Here is a 19,908-nt window from a genome sequence, read left to right on the forward strand (position 1 = left end):
TGTAGCATTTAGGAAGGAAGAATAAACAATGGAAAAAACAGGGATATTTGCATGTACAATAGACTATTATTTTTCCCTATGAATTTTGTAAGTTATATTTTATGATACTCAAGGCAATGCACTGTTACTGTATGTCAAAGAATTCAATACTGCACCTTTTACCCATAAAGTGTCCTTTATTGTTATGAGCCAGTGAATGATGTAATTCCAAATCCCATTTTAGAGTTTGCTTACCCAGACCAGGACTCACATCATTTGCTGTAGATCACGGGTCCCTGGGGAGAAAATTATGATTCACATGCAGGAGGTATATGAGGGAGTGCTTCAGGATTGAGACCTATAAGAGGTGAAAGAAGTAATACTGGGCAAAAGTAGGTAGTGAACAATGATGCAGTTTTAACAAGGACCTCACCTGATCCTATACATAATTTTTGATCTTGAGGCATGAGGCTGAGCCTTTTCATTCTGCACTGTGGACACTCATTTGATATGGACTGCTTTCTGGAGGATTTGTATTGTTGGAGAGGGATGTTTTAAAGGGACAGTTTCAATGTAACTCAGCTCAGTTCCTCAGAGGCAATATTTCTAGCAGCTCAGCATCTCAGGACTGACGAGGACATCCAGTGATGCACTATATCACCCCTGATGTGCCATTTGAACTTTTGTGTGTGTATGTATTTTAAAGAATGGGGAAATAGCACAAAACTAGGAAGTACAAGAAATTGGAAGGCTTTAAACCTTCCTAAAACAATCATAATTATCCTTTACTAGTTGTAGAAATAATAGCATCATTTTTCCAGTTCATTTTACTTATAGCTAGAAGACCTGTGTGTGGTAGTCACTTTTAAAGAAGAATGATAAAATAAGATTTGTAAAATATATCCATACTTAGCACAACTGGGTAAGAAGACTGGACTCTCCACATTTCTTGCCATTTAGAGAGGAAATTTCTGATCTCAATCTGTCTGTGTCTAAGAAACTGTGGACATCTTTGACTTTCTGTGGTATAAGATGACCAGTGAAGTCCCAGAGAGACAACAAAGAGTATCCTATTTTCAACATTATACATTCTTGTTGCATTGTGGTTTATCATTTTATAGCTAAATAGTTATCTTCTAAAATTAAAAAAAGTTGCATTGTTTCTTTATTCACAACAACCATAGGGTCTAGGACAGTACAATGAGTCTTTGAAGGTCTTTCCCCAAAATATCTTGAAGCAACACAAAGAAGAAAATGTCAGCATATTTTATCTTAGATCCTAAAATTTGGTGTTAAATTAGGTGTTTATTTCTTTTCTATTTATATGCACACAAGTGATTTCACAGAGTTCACAATTTTAAATTTTCAGCTCAAAAATATGTCTTAAAAATAATATTCTTATTTGGAATTCTTTACCTAAGGGTAAAATGGGTATTTTATTGTTAATACACTCAATTTAATGAAAGCACTAAAGTGGTACATTTTTATTTTTCAGTGTTTATAGAATTTCTTATTCATTCATGTTAATCATTAAATTAGTAGAATACTGTTGGAAACAAAATATTCTGTTGTATTAGAGAAGTTGCTCACAGCTTTCCATTAAGTTTCAATTGTTTTATTACCCTACCATTACATTTATCATTTAATGGAATAATACATTGAAAGCTTGTTTTGGAGAAAGGAAGCAAAATTACTACATTGGATTTTAAAATTAGATAATTTCAATCTACTCCAGATTTCTAGAAAAGTGAATTAAGTTTTGTAAATGTGAACTATTTCAGAAGTTTTTCAAAAAAGATAAAACTATCATTTTATCTGCCAGAGGTAGTAAAAATTAGCAAGCTGTGGCCTTACTTAACACCACATTCAGCCAAAGACTCTCTACACCTTTAATAATACTGGTAACAAATTCACATATTGAATCTTTGGAAAAGGTATGGTTGAACTTTAATACCTAATTTTGAAATAAGGTCCATTCTTTGTACAGCATGTAAGGAGGTTGCGAATGGTTAAGTAGAAGATAAAAATAAAATGTAAAATTAATGCATCTGTATATATCATCTTTGTAATGTTAAATTCATCTCATGAATATTCATCCTGGATTTATTTTACATGCAGTTTAGTTAAGCATAAGAAAAACTGAGCTATTTTATTGAAGAAGTCTAAGCCTTTTTTGCTGTTTCATTTAGAAACAATTTTTTAAAAAAGAATAATATATTAAACTTGGGATCTATATTACTAATTTTTACATAAGAAAGCCTAAGGATACTGGATTGTTGTCCAAGTGGAACACGTCACAATATCACATTTTCTTAAATGTTTGAAGGAGAAGTGAATATAATACATTTTTTAGTTAAGATTTTTTTAGATCATTGTGGACCTTTGTTTCTCTATTGCAAAATTTCTTAAAACAATTTTGCTATTTGTTATCCAGAGAGATAAAATAGTAACACCTTTTGCCAGTTAATTTAGTCCCCGTGTTATCATTATGCAGTGTGATTGAGCATTTTTTTCTATAGTAAGTCTGAATGCAATTTTTTTAAATTTTATTAAATTTTTTGGGGTGACATGGGTTCATAGAGTAATATAGACTTTTAAGTATATATTTCTGTGATACTGCATGATCTGTATATTGCATTGTGTGACCACCATCCAAAGTCAAATAATCTTCTGTCACCACTTATCTGCTCTTCTTTACCCTTTAGCACCTTCTCTACCCTCTTCTCTCTGGTAACCATTATACTGTTGCCTGTGTCTATGAGTATATATTCAAGAGTTTGATATATATATTTAAGAGTTTGAGATATATATATCTGTACATTCAAGATGTGTATATACATATATACACATACATATATATATATAGATACACACACATATATCAAAGACTTTGAACATCTTATGACCAAATTCCTTACAAGTACTTAAAATACCTTTCTTTATATTAATTTTACAACTAATCTAAAGCACCTTGTAAGACAGAGGTAGAATTATGACAAGAAAAAAATGGAACAAGTTTATTTCATTCATTACTGGTTTTTAAATTCACAATGAAATTGCTTACATTAAGATACCTGCTGATTTGATTTCTGTGTCAGAAATTCTTGTTTTTTATTGATTGCTTAATTTATTGATCTGGATGTTGGGTAATAGTGTTCTTGTTTATTAAAGAAATTTTAATTGAATTACTCTAGGAAAGTCTAAATTCTGTTCTCCAAGTTACTGCCATTCTCTATTACACACTCTGCACAGCTGCCAGAGTGACCTTTATGAAACACAGAACTAATCAAGTCACTCTCCAGCTAAAAATCTTCACGAGCTCCCCATAGTCATCCAACAGAAGTTCAGATCCCACAGCTTGGCCACAGGATAACTCATGATCAAACTCCTGATGACTTTCTTTTACTGACTTCACAACCACTAGGGGTGGACTGTGAAATCTGCCATGCTATTTCTGTCACTTGCATGATGCATTCTACAGTCATTCCTGAATTGTTCTTATACCTGTGTCATCTTTGTTTGTAATCTGAAGTCTTCCCCTGATTCCCAACCTGACTCTGCCTTTGAATCTTTGGAATTTTCAATGTTCTCTCCTGCATTTTTCACTCTTTGATGCTGACTACACCAGAATAAATCCTCACCTTGATTCTTAGCTTGACACCCCTGACATTTCACTTCACAGGGGCATTTAGATGTTATCATGTCAGCTTTATCTTTTTACCTCCACCTCAGGTTCCAAACACACAACAGAGCATGATACTTCTTGAATTTTAAATATATATTTTCACATTTATTTTTCAATATTTGTTAATCCAATGTTTTGAAGACTTTCCTCCCTTTTTTTATAGGGCAACCTGTACAAAGCTATGGGTTAATATCTATAAATAACATCTACAATAATAACTTTCTCAAACAGACACCCATTTTGATCATTCTTTCAACAAATATTTCTTATCTATATACCATACATCCCTGGTTGGGGAAACTACAGAGTATAAACTATTCAAATCCCAACCCAGTGAAGCTTATATTACAACAATGTATCAGACTTGCCATACCTGTAAATTAAATGGTTATGTTCTTAGATGGCTTTAGGAAAGACACTCCCATAGCAGATTGCAGAGTCTGATTATCTTTTTCTTATACCCTATTAATCTTCCTATAAGTAAAAATTAATCTGTAATGTAGTATAGGTGGCATATGTTATATTTATCTATATTAATATGCTATAGGATTGTGACTGAGATTTGAAATGAAGCTAAATATGATTAGACCTCATATAAAGTCTTTGCTGGTGATATAACCTTATGTATTAAAATCCTGAAAGGCTAAGCCATAATTTTTAAGAACAAATGACAAAATAAGTGCCATTTATTCATGTAAAAAAAAAACTGTGTATTGAAAATGAAGTTGAATATCAAAATCTTCTAATAAAAAGTTTTAGTGACAGTTAAAAAATCAGAATCTTCATATGAAAAACTGGTACCCTGAATTAAACCTTTTAGATTGTAGTTTTTCCATAATATTAGACATGATAATGGAAGGGATATTACACAAAGCAAAAAATATATATAAACTTTTCCTTATAGTGTGCTTTCAAAATAATTTGAAAACTCAATTTTCACAAATTAAGAAGTTCATATACTCCTGAATTTTTCCTTCAAAATCACTTTATTTGTGTTAAGGTATTTTTCTATAAAGAAGTACATAGTTATTGATAGTCATTATGTTACCTTAAGTTATCAACAAATTAATATGAGTATATTTAAAAAATGTTTTCTAACATAAAAACTAGAAAAAATCATGCCTATTTAAAATATTGGAGGTGTGAATTATAATGGAAAAAATATAATAAAAATAATGTGACAAAATAAAAATAAAATAAATATTAGAATTGTGAAAAGACAGAGTTCTGGGTCTCTCTGAGATTTCACTTTAGTGGACATAACATAGTAAAAGCATGAAAGCTGCATGGTTAGTATGTCATTATATAGTCCTCAGGCAAAGATGGCATCAAAGGCAAAGCAATATGCATGTTGGATTGATTCACACATAGTGTCATACCTATTGTATACCACTTAAAAATGAGCATGTTTGTTTAATTAATTGTATTCGCAATCCATTAATTCATGCAACAAACAGTAATTGAACACTTAGAATTGTCAGGATCTGTCTAATTCAAACTCAAAGTTTAGCAGGAAAAAAAAACATAAGATTTAAATGATTTGGTAGTATTATAATTAGTCTTATGACAGGGAAAGGAATAACTGAGGGTTAAAGGGAAATGAGTAGAGTCAGTGTCCTCATCTGGAAAATGCATTCAATAGATTCACAATACACACTTCATAGACTTGTGTGAGGATTAAACAAATGTAAAAAATATATATTACGATATTTTAGCCCCTTTCATTTGGTACGTATTTAACATATTGCCACGTATAGAACAGATAAATTATCAGAAAAGTGAGAATCATACTTGAGTGGCAAAGCTCAAATCAATAGTTAATGACTAACACTTATCATATCATGGTGGGAAATTACTTTGTAAAGATATCTACCATTCTGTGGAGACTTATGGGACCATCACTGTTAGTAGATTTACATCAACCTTAACAATGGAGGTTTTTGATTGTGACCTCTAATATGAGGCACATCTCATAGTTTATATTCCAAGATACTGTACTTAAGTGAGGAAGATGAAAATGCTAGACCCATGAGGAAGAAGATGAGAGGACAGAATATTAAAAAAACTATAATTCACAGTAGCTTAGATTTTTCTGTAATAAAAAGCAACCTCAATCTTAGTAGAGTCTTAAAGAAAGAAATATTTATTTACATGTCTATTAAGATTTAGCCATGGGTCTACTCCACATCTTCAATCAGAGATCCAAACTGAATGGAGAAAATACCAGCTTTTGAGAGTTATTCTAAAGTTGACAAATGTAATTTTCCTCTATATTCCATCTTCTAAAATTAATATGGTGAGATATTTTGTTCTTTTAGACAGAACATAAAATTCCCTCCATGAAAGTGAATAGAATAAGTATGAGCAATAACACTGTCTTAGGTGAAATATAAAGTGGAATTTTCAGGACCCTAACAAAATCTAACTCTTTTTAAAAAGTGCTCAATGTGCTTTAATATTATTGCTTTATAATTTTGTTGGTTAAATGTATTTTTATTTTAAATGAGTTAAGAAAAAAAAACAATACAAATCCACTCATGCTGTTCTGAACCCACAAAATGCAAACATTCCATATGTCATCAGTACTGTCGCTTAATGTTTGGTGCATTAAGGATGTTACTGATTGGCATTAGGCATGATGTATGCACATAACTTTGGGAAAGTATTTTGAGTTTAATTTCAGATGGTATAAGATTCTTTTCATGGATTTCTTATTACCTCTTCATATCAATAAGGATGAATCATAACCATATTTCATAAATATACTGAGGTTTGAGCACTGGTTATATAACACTTCTGTAATGAATTAATTTGAAACTATCTACAATAAGTGTGTAAGACTAATATATTTAAATTTAATTAAAAGTGTTTGAGAAAACTGATATAAAGAAACCTAATAAAGATAAAAGATAACAATTAGAAAAGATATCTTTCAAAAATTTTTGATTAAAATACCACTTTATGTTAAAATAAAAAATATAACTTTCAATAAATTTAGTAATGTTATGTTTTCAAAGGTTTGGAAAAGTAAAGCTAATTATTAAAAACTACCTATAGACTATATCTAATTCTGCAAATTTATAAACTGATCTAAAAGAGGAACTTGCACAAACTTTTATTTCCCTACTTTTTTTTTCATTTCCCATGAATGTCTACTTTTATTCATTGTCTTTCTTCTTATTAACACTACTTAAAGAAGATGTTAAGTGTTCAGAGAGCCAAGAACTAAAACATTATTTACTACTCTAGAACATCTTTTGTCCTAAACTTGATTTTGTCTAGGGTGTTTTTGTGTTTAAAAACTTCCTCAATTATGTGTACCTGGGTTCAATACCTCAATTCTAGTTTTATACTACAGGAGTCTCAAAAAATCCCTGAGCTTAAATTTACTCCTTTAAATAATGATCCAGATAATTAAACTAATGCTGAATTTTATATGGATGCTTTTAGAATTTATGTAGAGTATGATCGAGTAAGTGCCTGGCACATAATAGGCCTTTGTAAAGAAAAAGTTTAGTAGCTAACCTTAAATCAATTCCCTCTCTCTCTTTCTCTCTTCTCTTTCTCTCTCTTGAGTTTCTAGGAAATAAAGGAAAAAAATCCAGTCAAATATCCTATAAATCTGCTAATGATAGATACCTGACACATTCTCCTTATCTATGCACTGCTTTAGCAGCTTGAACAGAACATATCCAGCCATGTAATATGAAAGACAGACTTTTATTGAAGATACAAGATACAAGAAACAGTGTATATAGGTAAATGTAGGCACCTTGGGACCTCACACAGTTCTCCAAATTGCCATCAGTTTCCCAGTCATATTTTCTTGAATCTCACTGATGGTCTGAAATCTCTTCCCTTTCAAAAGAGATTTTAGTTTTGGGAAAAGCCAGAATCACAGGGTACCAAATTTGGGCTGTAGCAGGGCTGAGTCACCTGTGTGATTTGATGTTTTTGCCAAAAAACTCTGCAGGACATGTGATGCATGAGTCATGCATTGTCATGATGAAGCTGCCAATCACAGGATGCTCTTAGCTGTTGCCTTCTGAATCTTCTGAATAGTTTCTACAGAGGAATGTTCAAGCTGAATGCAAAATTTGATGTAGATTTGTTGCTCTAGTCGCTCAGTCATTTTTAATTCAAGGGCCACACAGTGCACATGCTCACTCAATGGTGCCTACCGATGCCACTGACTAGCACAATGAAGTTGTCATTGTTCATGCATGCACATTCCAGTCCACTCTCCTTGGCTGCCAGGTTATATCGATGTCACAAGAATCATTCTCAAATTAACAATGGCTGGACTTTTTCCAGACAGACCTCGTGTATGCATGACCCATGAATACGGTCAATGGTGTGGAGATTACCTGAGGGAGTTGGCTGAGGGGTCTGGATTGAGGGGAGCAAAGAGGGAAAAATTGAGACAATTGTAATAGCAAACAAAAATATATAATTTATTTTTTTAAAAAAAGGTTGTACTTGATTAGACAGCAAACTCACAGTTCTTAATTACTTTTTTCTCTGAATCAAATAAGTCAGTAGGCAAAAGGAATGTCTCATTTTAAGTAATGCTTTATAGTTTGCAGTTTTGCTTTTGTTTCCACTCTCATTGTTATCAATTAACTATACATTTTGGTTTTTTAGTTCATTTTACTGGTAATATTGTAAGGGCAGAGACTTTAGCTGAATTGTTTCAAGTTTCTCAGCTAGTGATTTTTATGTTACGTTGTCTAGGAGATGCAGTGTGTCCCTACCAGAAAAATGAATGAATGAATGAATGAAAGAATAAAACAAGAAAAACAGAAACCTTCTTTCCTTCCTTAACTCAACTGCTGCCACCCTCCCTACCACCTCTAAAGTTCTGAAATGATCAAAGAAATATAAGTGTAGAGAGAAGAAAACATTTGTAATAACTTAAAAAACTATGAGTGCAGATTTTATTGTGTTTGTTCTGATATATCTTCAAAAGATGGGCATATTAATTTTGTAACTTCCAGTGTATAATATAATTAAAAAAATTTTTGAATTAAACAATAAAGGAGAAACACTTTACTGTTAAAAAAGTTTATAAGAATGAGGTTCACATGCACAGGTCTATTATTTTTTGTATTTCTATTAAGAATCAAGACAGTTTGTATTGATATGTGTGTCTATAGAATATGTGTTTTCCCCAAAGCTAAGAGATGTGAAGGAGAGACACACAGATCTGGAAAGTGATGACTATATTATATAACTACATTGACCACATTTCTCAAATAAGTTGGGAATTTACCATTTATGAACCTAAATGTTCTCAAAATTATTTCTAGGACGATGCAGCCATATCTTACTTTTTATCATGACTAGTCATCTTTCAATATGAACATTACCTAACCCATTTGCAGCCTCCTTCTATCTCTAAGATTGATTATGGCTGACATTCTCAGCAGTCAAAACATCTTGCAAATGACTTCTTAGCCTGGAGAGCCCAACCAGAATGATGTTCACTTCACTGCTTGCCTAGCTTGTCTCCCATCTAGCCACTGAAGCATTCACAAGAACATTTTTATTAAATTTGTTCAAACATGTGTTCAATTAGATGAAATCTTCTTAAATATTCAACTAAATGTGAATGGGGAAAATGCTAAATTGCCTCTGTATTTAAGTGTATTTTCAAAGGAAGATGAACTTATATCATTGGGTTTAAGCAGTAAAGTAAATAATATGCTTTTAGTTTGGATATGTTCATACATTGTTTTCTTTCCAACACATATTAGAGTCTATTAAATAAACTGAATATAATTCAATATAAAGGTAGCCCTAATTGAAATGTCATACTTTATTTTCTATATACTAATTTTATAGAAGAGTATAAATATATGTTCTCATGTAATATAAAAAATGATATGGGAGCAACAACCAAGAGTCAACTTAGAGACAGTATTTATTTTCCTTATTTGACAAATAGAATACTAAAAAGCCCTTACTTGTTTTGTCAAATAGAAAATATATTTAGTATCATTGCTTTATTCCTTAACAAAGCAGAAATTTCAAATACATTGTACAGATTGTATTAAATAATGTACTAAAAATCAAATACATTTACTTTTCTTAATATTAGACATTATTTAATAACAAATGCCCTTTAGAGGCTATTTAGTATGAGTAGTAAAATACCTGGAATTTTTGAAATAGTAAAATAAAAGTGTCCTAAAACATTGTATCTGGTAAATTCATAATTGTCTATATATTGAGTGGTGATGGGAGGGCATTAATCACAATTTATTTATTTTTGGTTTACTGAGCTGATTCTCGTCACTCTTCTAATCAAACCATGTACATGGATGCATATAAATAATATATAGTGTTAGGTATAAACAGTATTGAACTTTTTTTCCTTCTTTCTTTCTTTATTTATTTTTAAAAACATTTGTCTCTGCCTCCCCCCTACTACTTTCCCCTGCCCCCTCCCTCCTTCCCTCACTCAGCTCTTCCCCTTTGGTTTTGTCCATGAGTCCTTGGTATATGTTCCTTGACTTTCCCCTTCCCTTCCCTTTCCCTGCCCGCCCCTCCCTTCTTCCTTCTTGTCTCTGTTGATTTCTTTTCCTTTCAGTGTTGCTGGTCATATTTTCCTTGCATCTTTGTATTGTTGGTTAGGTTCCGCTAATAGGTGAGATCATATGGTATTTGTCTTTCCCCACTCCCCGGCTTATTTCGCTTAGCATAATGCTCTCCAGTTCCATCCACGCTGTTGAGAAGTTTAGTACTTCTTTTTTCCTTTCTGCTGCGTAGTATTCCATTGTGTATATGTACCATTACTTTTTGATCCAATCATCTACTGATGGACACTTAGGTTGCTTCCAACACTTGGCTATTGTCAATTGTGCTGCTATGAACATTGGGGTGCATAGGTTCTTTTGTATTGGCGTTTTGGTGTTCTTAGGGTAGAGTCTCAGCAGGGGAATCACTGGATCAAAAGGCAGTTCCATTTTCAGCTTTTTGAGGAAACTCCACACCGCCTTCCACAGTGGCTGTACTAGTCTGCATTCCCACCAACAGTGTACTAGGGTTCCCTTTTCTGCACAGCCTCACCAGCACCTGTTGTTTGTGGATCTGTTTATGATGGCCATTCTGACCGGTGTGAGGTGGTACCTCATGGTGGTTTTGATCTGCATTTCTCTGATGGCTAGTGATGCAGAGCATCCTTTCAAATGCCTCTGGGTCCTCTGTATCTCCTCCTTGGAAAAGCATCTGCCCAGGTCCTTTGCCCATTTTTTGATTGGATCGTTTGTCTTCTTGGAGTGGAGTCAAGTGAGTTCTTTATATATCTTGGAGATCAAACCTCTATCTGATGTATCATTAGCAAATATATTTTCCCAAACGGTTGGCTCCCTTTTCATTTTGCTGATGTTTTCTTTTGCCGTGCAGAAGCTTCTTATTTTGATGAGGTCCCACTTGTTTATTCTTTCCTTTATGTCCCTTGCTTTAGGAGACAAATCAGTGAAAAAATTGCTGCGTGGGATATCTGAGAGTTTCCTGCCAATGTTCTCCTCTAGGACTTTGATGGTGTTGCGACTTATATTTAAGTCTTTTATGCATCTTGAGTTTATTTTTGTGTATGGTGTCAGCTGATGATCCAATTTCAATTTTTTGCATGTAGCCGTCCAGCTGTCCCAACACCATTTGTTGAAGAGGCTGTTATTGCTCCATTTTATGCTTCTGCCCCCTTTGTCAAATATTAGATGCCCGTAGAGACGTGGGCTTACTTCTGGGCTTTCTATACTGTTCCACTGGTCTATGGGTCTGTTCTTGTGCCAGTACCAGATTGTTTTGAGTGTAGTGGCTTTGTAGTAGAGTTTGATGTCCGGTATTGTGATCCCTCCTACTTTGTGTTTCTTTCTCAAAATTGCTGCGGCTATTCAGGGTCCTTTATGGTTCCATATAAATTTTTGAAATGTCTGTTCTATTTCTGTGAAATACGTTATTGGTATCTTAATAGGGATTGCATTGAATCTATAAATTTCTTTGGGTAGTATGGACATTTTGATGATATTAATTGTTCCAATCCATGAGCACGGTATATGCTTCCATTTCTCTGTGTCTTCCTTCATTTTTTTCTTCAATGTTGTATAGTTTTCTGCGTAGAGGTCTTTTACCTCTTTGGTTAAATTTATGCCTAGGTACTATATTTTTCGTCTTGCTATATGGAATGGTATTTTTTCTCTGATTTCTTCTTCTTCTATTGCATTGCTGGTGTACAAAAATGCCTTTGATTTCTGAATGTTGACTTTGTATCCTGCTGTTTTGCAAATTCACTTATAAGGTTGAGTAGTTTTGGGTAGAGTCTACAGGGTTCTCTATGTACACTATCATGTCATCTGCAAACAAGGATAGCTTTACTTCCTCCTTTCCTATTTGGATGCCTTTTATCTCTTTCTCTTGTCTGACCGCTGTGGCCAGGACTTCCAATAAGATGTTGAAAAGAAGCGGTGAGAGTGGACATCCTTGTCGTGTTCCCGATCTCAGTGGGAAAGCTTTCAGTTTTTGCCTGTTGAGTATGATGTTGGCAGTAGGTTTTTCATGTATGGCCTTTATTATGTTGAGGAATGCCCCATTTATTCCCATTTTGCTGAGTGTTTTGATCATAAATGGGTGCTGTACCTTATCAAATGGTTTTTCTGCATCTATCGAGATCATCATGAGGTTTTTGTCTTTTCTCTTATTTATGTGATGTATCACGTTTACTGATTTGCATATATTGAACCATTCCTGCATGCCTGGGATGAAACCCACTTGATTGTGGTGGATAATCTTTTTAATGTATTGCTGGATGCGGTTTGCCAATATTTTGTTGAGGATTTTAGCATCTATGTTCATCAGCGAAATTGGCCTGTAGTTTTCTTTCTTTGTAGGGTCTTTATCTGGTTTTGGGATCAGGGTGATGCTGGCCTCATAGAAGACTCTGGGAGTCTTCCCTGCTCTTGGATTTTTTGGAATAGTCTGAGAAGGACAGGGGTTAGCTCTTCCTTAAATGTTTTGTAAAATTCTCTTGGGAAACCGTCAGGCCCTGGGCTTTTGCGTGCCAGGAGTTTCTTGATTACTGCTTCAATTTCCCCAGCTGTTATTGGTCTGTTCAAGCTTTCTGTTTCTTCCTCCTTCAGTGTTGGAAGATTATACTTTTCTAAAAATTTGTCCACTTCATCAAGATTTTCAAATTACTTGGGAAAAGATGGCGGAGGAGTGAAAGGGAGTCACGCTGACCTCCTCCCAAAACCAAACTGGAATTGCAACTAAATAATGGAGTAATCACCTGGAAAGCAGTGGAGCAATAGTGGGAGAGGAGCCTTGGTGCCGCGGACAGCGGATTCGACTCTCACACATCCCAATGGGTGAGAATTGCGGTGGAGGCTCGAGAGGGTGGGCTGGGTGCGCACGGGCACTGGCACCAGAGGGACATTGAAACGGCCAGTTAGCGGCCCCCCTGGGAAGAACGGGGTCTGAATCATAAACAGGAACCCCTAAACTACAGCCGCTAAAGCCGAGAAAATACAGACAAAACACAACCCCAAAAAGCTTAGGGGCACTCTCTGCCAGAGACAGGTGGCTGGGGATGCAAAAAGACATTTAAAGGGCAAACGCAAAAGTTGCAGCGGCAGCCACCCTCCTTGATCGCTGGGTACAGGCGGCAGCAGGGTGGGCTGGTGCCTGGGAAAAGACTGGTGAGGAAAACTTTGTGAGGAGAACTGACTCTGCGGCCGGTGGAGCCCGGGTGATGGCGCACTTCCCACTCTGCAGCTACCATCTCGCTCAGGCATAAGGGAATCAATTAACCTGCCTTTTGTGCGCTCCGCACACAGCTTGTGCGCGTGTGACCTGCGGGGCTGAGCGCAGACTGTCTGGGAGAGCCTTGAGGAGAGACTGGAGACAGTAGCGTTGGGGAAAGAACGGGAGGAGGAACCTGGGAGTCCCGACTCCCTCCCCGTTCGGTAGTCTCCATTGTGGGCTGGAAAGGCGCGACCCCAAAGAGGCAGAAGCGGGGCGCGCATGAACCAGACTGCCTGCGATTGAAACGGAGTCCGCACAGGGGTTGGATCCTCAGCCGAAGGGGTCACAGAACTGCCCAGAGGCCCCTGAGGGGAGACTAGAAACGGAGGCATTGGGGAAAGAACGGGAGGAGGAACCGGGGAGTCCTGACTCCTTCTCCTTGCCGAAGTCTCCATTGCGCGGGAAGAGGCCACACCCCCAAAGAGCCAAAAGCCGAAAAGCAAACATAGACACCCCCAAAACACCCAGAGCAGGCGTGCACACTTGCGCCGAGTGACTGGCGAGGATTGGCGAGTGTGTGTGTGACCCACGCGGGCTGGCGAACGCTTGCACCTGCCGGTAAGGCCTCACACAGACTGGCACCCATACGGCCTGCGAGGGATTGCACAGAGGAGCAAGGGCAGGCACAAATTGACCTACCCGCAGCGATTGCGGAGCGGCCCACAAAATAAGTAGAGCTGCCCAGAGTCCCTGGAGGAGAGACAAGAAACAGGATTAACCGGAGAGCTGATTTCCTCCCATTTCCGTAGTCCCCATTTGGCGAGGGCAAGCAACGCACCCAAAGAGCCAAAAGCGGGGAAAACACACAATAGAAGACTCTAAACTGACCAGTGCCGCGAAGCTCGCGTGCCAGGGAGTTCAGATGAGCACGGGAGGTCGCGAATAAGCCCCCTGGTCTGGGGCAAACACATGCGAGCCCAGGCAGGTGGGGGACCCTGCCGCGCTGGGAACGCGCTCAAGGAGCTCTCGTGAGAGCGCAGAGAGATCCCCAAAAATAGCCCAGCCCTGACCGAAGGGGTCACAGAGCTGCTCCAAGCAGGAGTCAGACACAGGCATTAGACTCCTGAAAGGCTCAAACAAACAACCCAAGGCCCTATAGGGTCAACAACTGACATCATCAGAGGCAAGCCCAGAAAGAAAAGTAAAGGACAAAAATACTTAACAGACTCTCACAAAAATGGGAAGAAAAAGAAGTTCTCCCCAAATGAGTGGAAAAGGGGACTCCCCACAGAGAGAGCTCAATGAAATAGAGGCAAGGGAACTATCAGATATGGAATTTAAAACAATGGTTCTAAGGAAGCTCAATGAGCTCAGCCAGCTCAAAGAGAACTATGAGAAACTGCAGAGAAACTATCAGGATCTTACAGCAAACTATATCAGCCTGGAAAAGGACATAGAAACTATCAAGAAGACACAAGAGGATATGAAGAATACCATTTCTGAATTGAAGAACACAGTAGAAGGAATCCAAAGCAGGCTGGATGAAGCTGAGGATCGAATCAGTGAGATGGAGGATAAGGTAGAAAAAAGCTCCCAGAAAGAGCAAGAAATGGAAAAACGGCTCAAAAAGAATGAAGAACCATTTAGGGAAATGCAGGACAACCTGAAACGCAATAATATCCGTATAATAGGGATACCAGAAGGAGAAGAAGAGGAGCAAGGAATAGAGAACCTCCTCGAAAAAGTAATGATGGAAAATTTCCCTAATTTGAGGAGAGAAAGGCTCTCATGGATCCAGGAGGCACAGAGGACCCCACTCAAGAAGGACCCAAGGAGGTCCACTCCAAGACACATCATCATTAAAATGGCAAATGTCAAAGACAAAGAGAGAATCCTCAAGGCAGCAAGGGAGAAGGAGAAAGTAACATACAAGGGGGCCCCCATACGCCTAGGAGCTGACTTCTCAACAGAAACACTCCAAGCCAGAAGGGAATGGCAACAAATATTCCAAGCCATGAAAAGCAAGGGCCTACAGCCAAGGCTGCTCTACCCAGCTAGGCTCTCCATTAAAATAGAAGGAGAAATACGCAGTTTCCCAGACAAAAGAAAGCTAAAAGAATACATCTCTACCAAACCAGCACTCCAAGATATGCTTAGGGGACTGGTTTAAGCAGATGAAGGAAAAGAATGAGACAGAGAGGAACACAAGTACAAAGAGAAAAGATGAGTAAGTTTCTATCAGTAATATCTCTCAATGTGAATGGACTAAATGCCCCAATCAAAAGACACAGGGTAGCTGAATGGATAAGAAAACATGACCCACACATATGCTGCCTACAAGAGACCCACCTCAGAGCAAAAGACCTACACAGATTGAAAGTAAAGGGATGGAAAATAATATTCCAAGCAAATGGACATGAGAAAAAGGCTGGCGTTGCCATACTTGTATCAGACAAAGTCGATTTCAAAGCAAAGGCCATAAAGAGAGACCCAGAGGGGCACTTTATCATACTTAAAGGAAGAATCTATCAAGAAGACATCAACATTGTAAACTTATATGCTCCCAATATAGGAGCCCCCAAGTTTATAAGGAAATTGTTGGATGACTTCAAAAAAGATATAGACAGCAACACACTGATAGTAGGGGATTTCAACACCCCACTGTCCAAAATGGACAGATCTTCCAAACAAAACATTAATAAACATATCGTGGCGCTGAATGAAACACTGAATCAAAGAGACTTAACTGACATATATAGAATCTTACATCCCAAAGAAGAAAAATACACATTCTTTTCAAATGCTCATGGCAGTTTTTCAAAGATAGACCACATGATAGGACACAAAGCAAGCCTCAGTAAATTCAGGAAAATTGAAATAATACCAAACTTTTTCTCAGACCACAAGGCCTTGAAACTCGAAATCAAACTCAAAGAGAAACTTCAAAAACTTGGAAACTCATGGAGACTGAACAGTACACTTTTAAACAATGAATGTGTCAATAATGAGATAAGAGAAGAAATCAAAAAATTTCTGGAAACAAATGAAAATGAACAGACAACTGTCCAAAACCTATGGGACACAGCAAAGGCGGTCCTGAGAGGGAAGTTCATAGCAATACAGGCTTACCTTAAAAAGATAGAAACATTTCAAATAAAAGACCTAACACTACAACTTCAAGAACTGGAGAAACAACAACAAATAAATCCCAGAGCAAGTAGAAGGAAGGAAATAGTCAAGATTAGAGCAGAACTGAATGACATAGAGACAAAAAGAACAATTCAGAGGATCAACCAATCCAGAAGCTGGTTCTTTGAAAAGATTCATAAAGTGGACAAACCTTTGAGCAGACTCATCAAGAAAAAAAGGGAGAGGACCCAAATTAATAATATCAGAAATGAAAGAGGAGAAATAACAACTGATACCACAGAAATACAAATGATCATCAGAAACTATTATGAACAATTATATGCCAAGAAATTTGAAAATCTTGATGAAATGGACAAATTTTTAGAAAAGTATAATCTTCCAACACTGAAGGAGGAAGAAACAGAAAGCTTGAACAGACCGATAACAGTTGGGGAAATTGAAGCAGTCATCAAGAAACTCCCAGCACACAAAAGTCCAGGGCCAGACGGTTTCCCAGGAGAATTTTACAAAACATTTAAGGAAGAGCTAACCCCTGTCCTTCTCAGACTATTCCAAAAAATCCAAGAGCAGGGAAGACTCCCAGACTCCTTCTATGAGGCCAGCATCACCCTGATCCCAAAACCAGATAAAGACCCTACAAAGAAAGAAAACTACAGGCCCATTTCGCTGATGAACATAGATACTAAAATCCTCAACAAAATATTGGCAAACCGCATCCAGCAATACATCAACAAGATTATCCCCCACGATCAAGTGGGATTCATCCCAGGGATGCAGGGATGGTTCAACATACGCAAATCAGTAAACGTGATACACCACATAAATCAAAGAAAAGACAAAAACCACATGATCATCTCGATAGATGCAGAAAAACCATTTGATAAGGTACAGCACCCATTTATGATCAAAACACTCAGCAAAATGGGAATCAATGGGGCATTCCTCAACGTAATAAAGGCCATATATGAAAAACCTATAGCCAATATCATACTCAACGGGCAAAAACTGAAAGCTTTCCCACTAAGATCGGGAACACGACAAGGATGTCCGCTCTCACCGCTTCTTTTCAACATCGTATTGGAAGTCCTAGCCACAGCGGTCAGACAAGAGAAAGAGATAAAAGGCATCCAAATAGGAAAGGAGGAAGTAAAACTATCATTGTTTGCAGATGACATGATAGTGTACATAGAGAACCCTGTAGACTCTACCAAAAAACTCCTCAACCTAATAAGTGAATTTGGCAAAACAGCAGGATACAAAGTCAACATTCAGAAATCAAAGGCGTTTTTGTACACCAGCAATGCAATAGAAGAAGAAGAAATCAGGAAAAATATACCATTCGATATAGCACGAAAAAAGATAAAGTACCTAGGGATAAATTTAACCAAAGACACAAAAGACCTGTATGCAGAAAACTATACAACATTGAAAAAAGAAATTAAGGAAGACACAAATAAATGGAAGCATATACCGTGCACATGGATTGGAAGAATTAATATCCTTAAAATGTCCATACTACCAAAAGCAATCTATAGATTCAACGCAATCCCTATTAAGATACCAATGACGTATTTCACAGAAATAGAACAGACATTTCAAAAATTTATATGGAACCATAAACAACCTCGAATAGCTGCAGCAATTTTGAGAAAGAAACACAAAGTAAGAGGGATCACAATACCGGACATCAAACTCTACTACAAAGCCACTATACTCAAAACAATCTGGTACGGTCACAAGAACAGACCCATAGACCAGTGGAACAGAATAGAAAGCCCAGAAATAAGCCCAGGTCTCTATGGACATCTAATATTTGACAAAGGGGGCAGAAGCATAAAATGGAGCAATAACAGCCTCTTCAACAAATGGTGTTGGGAGAGCTGGATGGCTACATGCAAAAAATTGAAATTGGATCATCAGCTGACACCATACACAAAAATAAACTCAAGATGGATAAAAGACTTAAATATAAGTCGCAACACCATCAAAGTCCTAGAGGAGAACATTGGCAGGACTCTCAGATATCCCACGCAGCAATTTTTTCACTGATATGTCTCCAAAAGCAAGGGACATAAAGGAAAGAATAAACAAGTGGGACCTCATCAAAATAAGAAGCTTCTGCACGGCTAAAGAAAACATCAACAAAATGAAAAGGGAGCCAACCGTATGGGAAAATATATTTGCTAATGATACATCAGATAGAGGTTTGATCTCCAAGATATACAAAGAACTCACTCGACTTGACTCCAAGAAGACAAACGATCCAATCAAAAAATGGGCAAAGGATCTGGGCAGACGCTTTTCTAAGGAGGAGATACAGAGGGCCCAGAGGCATTTGAAAGGATGCTCTGCATCACTAGCCATCAGAGAAATGCAGATCAAAACCACCATGAGGTACCACCTCACACCGGTCAGAATGGCCATCATAAACAGATCCACAAACAACAGGTGCTGGCGAGGCTGTGGAGAAAAGGGAACCCTCGTCCACTGTTGGTGGGAATGCAGACTGGTGCAGCCACTATGGAAAGCAGTGTGGAATTTCCTCAGAAAGCTGAAAATGGAACTGCCTTTTGATCCAGCGATTCCCCTGCTGGGACTATACCCTGAGAACACCAAAACGCCAATACAAAAGAACCTATGCACCTCAATGTTCATAGCAGCACAATTTACAATAGCCAAGTGTTGGAAGCAACCTAAATGCCCATCAGTAGATGATTGGATCAAAAAGTATTGGTACATATACACAATGGAATACTACGCAGCAGAAAGAAAAAAAGAAGTACTAAACTTCGCAACAGCATGGATGGAACTGGAGAGCATCATGCTAAGCGAAATAAGCCAGGGGGCGAAAGACAAATACCATATGATCTCACCTATAAGCGGAACCTAACCAACAATGCAAAGAAGCAAGGCAAATATTTCCAGCAACACTGAAAGGAAAAGAAATCAACAGAGACAAGAGGGAAGGGGGGGCAGGGAAAGGGAAGGGAAGGGGAAAGTCAAGGAACATATAGCAAGGACTCATGGACTAAACCAAAGGGGAAGAGCTGAGGGAGGGAAGGTGGGAGGGGGCAAGGGAAAGAGGGGGGGGGAAGGCAGAGACAAATGTATTTAAAAAGTAAATAAATCAATTAAAAAAAAAAAAACAAATTACTTGGCATATAATTGTTCGTAATAGTTTTTGATGATCATTTGTATTTCTGTGGTTTCAGTTGTTATTTCTCCTCTTTCATTTCTGATAATATTAATTTGGGTCCTCTCCTTTTTTTTCTTGTTGAGTCTGCTTAAAGGCTTGTCGATTTTATTTATCTTGTCAAAGAACCAGATCCTGGATTGATTGATCCTCTGAA

The sequence above is a fragment of the Pteronotus mesoamericanus genome, unplaced genomic scaffold (genome assembly GCF_021234165.1).
Source record: "Pteronotus mesoamericanus isolate MK-2021 breed Mesoamerican mustached bat unplaced genomic scaffold, CSHL_Meso_final contig_124, whole genome shotgun sequence".
Lineage (NCBI taxonomy): Eukaryota > Metazoa > Chordata > Mammalia > Chiroptera > Mormoopidae > Pteronotus > Pteronotus mesoamericanus.